The following is a 6,697-nucleotide window of genomic DNA, read 5'->3' on the forward strand; positions in this document are numbered from 1 at the left end:
AGATGAAGTGCTGGAACTAGCAGAGTATCACTCCAAACGATGGAGTGATTTTGCAGATGCACTTGTTTATGCGAGTTCCAGGTATAATGTGAGCTGTGATAGTGTTCCAGCAACAATCCGGGCCAATTTAGAAGCGGTTGTCGATGCATGTCTTATGGAGGATAATCAATTGCTATTCAAGGCTGATACAGAGATTGTGGAGGCTGTTTATGCTAAATTGGGACTGCAAAAAGCCATTAGTGAGCAACAAGGCCTTCACAGTACAAAAAGGGATGCTTTGCTACAGCCTCATAAAGATGCAATGGGTGAACTCTGGGTGAACTCTGCAAGTATAATCTGTCTTCCTTGTTTGAGGGTGCAGACATACAGGGTCCTATAATCATACCAAATGATGTGTGTATGCCTATGCTTGAGGAGACACTTGATTCAGAGAGCTTCAGGACAGGTGCTCAAGACCCAATACACGAGGAAGAGGACATCGCAAATAGTTTCCTCTTGGGCTGTGAAGCATGTAAGCTGTGTAAACTTGAGGATTCTCATGACGAAAGTGCTCCTTTGAAGGGTATTCCTCAGGTGTCGTATCATATGTGTGAAGAACAGCAGGAACCAATGCTTCTTGCTGAAAGCATGATTGCAGAGTTTGAAGATCTAAGACAAGAAGAAGATGCTATCATTACTGCATTCTTATCTGGTTATGGTGCTTATAAGCAGGATGATGTACATGAATATGCATGTGAGGAAAATAAAATATTACAAGATGGGCCACAAGTATGTGTGATTGATTTAGAGGGGGTGAGTGATATGGGTGATTCCAACAGTGATGTTGCTTCTGAAGCTGGTTGCCAAGGTTCTTTGGATTTGGGTTATCCTGGAATGCTAACTGGGTGTTCCGACAATAAACAGGGTGATGCTATGTCATCAGTGTCAGGGTTACCTTGCAACCACATTTGTGAGCAACAATCTCGAGCTTGGAAGCCTGTTTATGATGATGATTTGGAGAGGAAAATTGAATCTGTCTTTTTGGATCATACAGGGTTCAATGACATATAGATTCAAGGGTACTTGGGTGAGGGACCCATAATTCTAAGCCCATCTGCAGACAGGTATCAAGAAATACTGGGAGATAACATGCAGGATATGCAAAGTGTGGCCACAGAGCCTCATGAGGCTGCATATGAGCAACCAAATGGATATAGCTATGGGGGTATGAATGTTCATGATAATCAACATGTGGGATTGCAAGATGATAATGGCTTCAATGCAATTGATCCTGGATTGGATGCTATCTTAGATGATGCATTGGATGATTTCATGGTATATAATAGATCCCCATCAGCTTTGGGCTCTTCTATGCTTGATGCTAGTCAACTGTCGGTTGCAAGTGAGGATGTACAGGTGTTAGGTAAGCCAAATGATTATGATGAGATTGATCCAGAGCTGGAGGCTATTCTCGATGATGCCTTGTTGAACTTTGTATGTGTTGATGGTGTGGATGCTTTGCATACTTTGCAACGGCCTAAAGAAGAGGTATATAATAGCATAGAGGAAGCCAATGAAGACCATGCTTTTCCGTCTTTGGATGAGAAGAATGAATGTTTGTCAGTGGGTGAGCTGGATCCAGGCAAGGTAGATTTGGTTGGGATGTTACCAAGTGTGTGTTCCATGCTGTTAATGCAGTTGTTATTTGGTGTGGCCATACAATATGTGGTGGAAAGGCTTCAAACATGGCCTGAGGAAAATTTTGAAGCAAATCATTTTGAAGAGCATCCCACTTTGAATGATGAGGGTAATTATGCATATGCAGGGAATCTAAGTGAGGATAGGGCTTCATATGAGCAAAGGATATGGCACATATGCCAAAAGCGATTGGTATTTGATCCAGGTGGGAAAGCAGAACCATTCAGATGTGATTGCTAAGATATAAATATCTTGCAGGCTAGGGGGTTAGGTTAAGATGTCATGCTATGTTTCAACAAAGGATAACCCCTTGTGAGTGGCACTATGTATATTCTTCTACTGTTTCATGTTTACTAGGGTGATACCAACTGGGTAAGGTTTGACAGGGTTTAAGACGCCTAGTTGGATGCTTGTACATATACCAATGTTGGTGTACAAATAATGCATGGACACTGAATTCCAGGACCTGTGTGGCACATACCGGAGCATGTGCAGGTTTAGAGGGGGTGGATGTCGTGCTGTGGCACGTCTATGCAGTGAAAGCATGTTCATGGAACAACTTATGTGGAATCTGGGCCCTGAGCAGCAAGGACAGATATGGAAGGTATCCACTCAGATACAGTGGCATTGGAAGCTGTATGAAGGTGTATGGAGTGGGCACTCGTTTGCTGTGTTTGAAGTAGTATGGAAGCATGGGCAGCTCTTGTACTGGAAGCGTGGGCGCCGTTTGTCCAGGAAAAATACAAGGAAGAGGAGGAGCCATTGTATTGTGTGGCCATTATGAAGCTTTAAAAAAGAAAATAAATGAAAAATATACAATATAATGTGGCCAACTTGTGGACCACGTGGAAGATATGGTGGCTGCCAGCACGTAGCCTAGAAGCTGGCGAAAAATCGAGAAGGTGGCCGCCTAGAGAGGAAACCCCCGGGTAGAGAAAAGGGGGGCGACAGCTGCTGCAGAAAAGAGGGAGGTGTAGCCTTGTGTGTGGGGAGGAGGCTGCTGAAGCCTGGTACGTGAAGTCGCCGGAGGAAGCTCTCTGGGAGCAGACCATAACAGAGCAAGAAGGTAAGAAGGAGTGGGGAAGGCAGATTGTCCATGAACAGGTCACCCGCATGCTAGAAGAGGGCCGAGTAGAGTGTAGAAGAAGATTCTGCAGACGGGGAACGGGCTGGAATAAGGTGGCGCTGAGGGGCGCAACAAAAAGAAAAAGGCGAAGGTGTGAAGCCTGATGGGGGGTTGACGGGCAGCAGCCACAAGAGGTAGGGGAGGCCAAGCAGCTGACAGGCTGGGGCGCAGAGTGATGGGTATGCAAGGAAGCTGCTGTTCGTCGAAAGACTGACGGGCTGCAGAGGTGGTAGGCCTCTCTTGTGGAGAGCAGAGAGACAGGTGGTTCGACTGGAAGCCGACTAGTCTACAACACATAAGCGCAAGGGAACTGGAGCGTCCTGGCAGAGGACTGTGTGTCAAGAGCTCTAATTGAACTGCAGGGAAAGAGGCGGTCTTGTTTCAGAGGAGGTCCGTGTGTGTTTTTTTGTGTGGTGAGCTGTAGCCACAAGCGCAGGATAGTGTGCAGATCACCGTGTAGAGCTGCTGGTGCTCTCAGACACTCACAAACTGTGACCAGCAGCAGCAGGTATACAAAGGGGAAAGCTTCTCAAGCAGCGGCCACAAGGGCGTGAGGTGGTGCAAGTACAGTGGATGCAGAGGCCGCCAGCTGAGGGTGCTGACTCGTGGGCTGTAGTATAGAGGCCGCCTATGGGCAAGGTCTGGAGCAGCTACAAGATAAAGTGTGGGAGCTGGCGTTAAAGGAGATGCCTGGCCTAGCTGCTGTACCAAGATAACAGGTTTGAGATACTTTCCACGAGTAAGGAAACAATTGCTGCTTTCTTAAACAAATGATTGCTCTCTCATGTTCCAGCCACAAAGCTGTGGCAAGCTCAGGGAATTAACTTATAGGGATTCCAAACAGGCAGTGATACACAATGCAGTCCTTGAATCCCAAAAGATTGATATGCAAATGGGTGTGAAGCTGATGCATGGCTGACCCAAAGATCTATGTCTTTCAGAGATCATGGGGTCACAATGTTATGGTTTTTCTTGGGTTTAGGAACCATAAGATGGTTGGTTTGGTCATGTATATGAGGTGTCTATGTTGGGTTTGATATATAGTTTTGTTGGATGTTGAGCCTCTGATGCTCCATGATAGCCATGTATAACTTTCATGTGAATACCATGAGGTGATTTTCTGGAATGCAAAGCCATATGAGATGAGACAAGCCATGTTAATGTCAATTTTTATATGTATCATGTGTCCAATATTGGCTTTGAGGATGCACATGTATAGTTGGGTACTCGATCTTTGATGGTACCAGCTTCTGTTGGTGGTGCTCCTTGAAGAGCTATCTGTTTGGTTTCCTTGCTAGATTTGAAAGCTACTCTCACAGCCAGAAGTCTCGCACTTCCCCAGCGACACCGCCCACGTCACGACAGCGGATGACTCAAAAGTTGAACTCGAGGAGTTGGGTAGGGTTTTGCGGAGGGATGGCGAGGGCGGGGAGCTTGGTGGCAGTGTCCATGAGTACGTCGACTTTGTTCTTGACTATGTTGGGGATAGGGCCAGAAGCGGTAGGTGGAGGTTGGGTAGCCCAGGCCTCGGTGGCTTGGAGTTGGGAGTCTTTGTGGCAGAGGGCTTCCTCGACGACTTCCCTGTACTGTTGGAAGGTGAGGCTAGTGGTTTGGTGGTTCTCCTTAGCTTGGGCTGCTCTCTATTGAAGGTCCTGGGCTTTAACAAAGAGGCTGCTCTCTATTGAAGGTCCTGGGCTTTAACAGAGAGGCTGGTGGTTTGATGGTTCTCCTAAGCTTGGGCCACTCTCTGTTGAAGGTCATGGGCTTCTTCTTAGGTGAGAGAGAGGGCATGGAGAGCTTGCTATTTGACCTCTTGGGCCACTTGGAGGAGCTGGTGCTAAAGGTTTTTGATCAAGGCCAGTGTGTTAGCGATGGTGAGCTCACGATCCTCCAGGGCGGCCCATTGGATGTGATGGTTGGCCACTGTGGCCTCATGGAGGGCATAACCACTACAACGAGTGCATCCAATGGATTCCTACCACCTGGCGCATGCAAACCTTTGAAGACATGATGGAGACCAATTTTCGGATGAGCTACAAGGTCTTCCGTCAATCCCACCCACATCCCAAGTCGCAGTGCGACTTCATCCGCACCTACTCCATCTACTCCTAAGCACTCTTGCTAGCTCCGAGAATGGATCTGAATTAGGGAGGGGGTATGTTAACCACACTGGTTAACATCATTTTTCAAGCATGGTTACGCTTCGTGTAATCCATTGTTATGCAACCCTGCTAAGCGCTTGTAATGAAAAAGATATAGGGGATGATCGACCTTATGACTTGTGTAATGGCGGTCACAGGAATGAGTCTAGGTGTACATAGAGCTAGGAAGCCAATTTTGGCCCCCCAATTGTAAATGGACGGCTGGCCATTGTAAAAAGTGAGCTCAGGTATATAAGTGATTTATGAAATATGAAAATGGACAGTCCCATTGTCACAATTAAGTCTTGCCTTCTCTCTCTCTCTCTCTCTCTCTCTTGTGGTTATGGTGGTAAGCTTGTATTGGTGAATGCTTGCTTGCTAGAGTGTGTGCATGGAGTGGATGATTCTTGTTTTTGTCTTCTCTTCTCCCTCTTCTTGTATCCTCCTGCATACACATTAGCATTTAGTTGAGGTAGAGCTCTCCATAGCTCCCTTCCTCTTTGCTCACTACCTAGCTTGTGAGGCTCCATTTGAGTGGCACAAGTGGAGGTGGAGTGAGCCCCTAGTGGCCTCACATGGGGGAGTTAACCCTCATTCAGGTTGGCTAAGTTCTAGTCTCCAAATCGACCCTTGCATGGCATCTTTATCTTCTTCTCTCCCTCTCTTGCAAGGTAGTATGTTTATGGCTAACAAGGCCTTAGAACCCGACGGTGCCTCCACCACAGGTGCGACAGTCACGTATGAGTTGATGGGGTATAGGCACTCCATGTTACGCCAATTTTAGAAAATATGGTTAATCTCATTATTCCTAAGGCCCTTTTCTCAATCATTGTCAAGGAGATCTTGTAGAGTTATTCTCAAGAGTTGCATCTATAAAGTCTCACCTTGGGAGCTCTTTAAGAAGCTGCAGAGGCATTTTCAGTATCCTTGTAAATCTTTGTGCTATCCATGTAAAGAGCATACAATAATGATAAAGAATCTAAATTTAGCACAACTTTTGCAATGTGATGACTTGTAATGGGCATAACCAATGTTCTCAGCATGTAAATTTTTCCCTTGATTAAATAGAATGTTCATATCTTTTTGTTCTTTGGTATGTTAAGCTTGAATAATCATGATGTGAGCCATTTTATAATTAATAGGTTTGAAATATAATTTTTTTTTAAAGAGATAAAATATTGTGATTTCATTCTATCATTTTTTCTTGGGCCTTATGCCCCCAAAGCCCCCCTTGCCCTAAATGGCCTAGGCTACCCCATGCGAGCCTCCCTCTTTTTAAAACCTAACTGGGGCCATTTAGGGCAATCGAGGGGCTCTAGGGTGCATGCCAAGGTTGGATGGAGTTGTGTGCCATTAATCAATGTAGCTATTGTCGAATTCCTAACAACTTAATCAATGTTGTTGTTCTAATTAAGATTTTTAACAATTTAATCTATATAGTTATTCTAATTAATATTTTCAATAGGTTAATCAATGTAGTTATCCCACTTAAGGTTTTTAACAACTTTCTTATTAGTCTTGGTTCTTTTATTTTTAGTATAAAATCTAATTGGAAAATCAAATGTTAAATTAAGAGAAAAATTGAGGACTAAAATGTTTAATTAAGAGACATATTAGAATAAATAATTGTGAACCAATTTTCATGCTTATTTTTTTAATACACATTGTTGGGTAACCAAGCCCTCTCCAAGGCCTCACGGGGGCTGGGTGGGCTCAAAAGGGCACAGGGCAACCTGGGCCCAAGACTAGGATC

This window comes from Cibotium barometz, chromosome 26 (genome assembly GCF_041138505.1).
Source record: "Cibotium barometz isolate CiBa-2024 chromosome 26, ASM4113850v1, whole genome shotgun sequence".
NCBI classification, from domain to species: domain Eukaryota; kingdom Viridiplantae; phylum Streptophyta; class Polypodiopsida; order Cyatheales; family Cibotiaceae; genus Cibotium; species Cibotium barometz.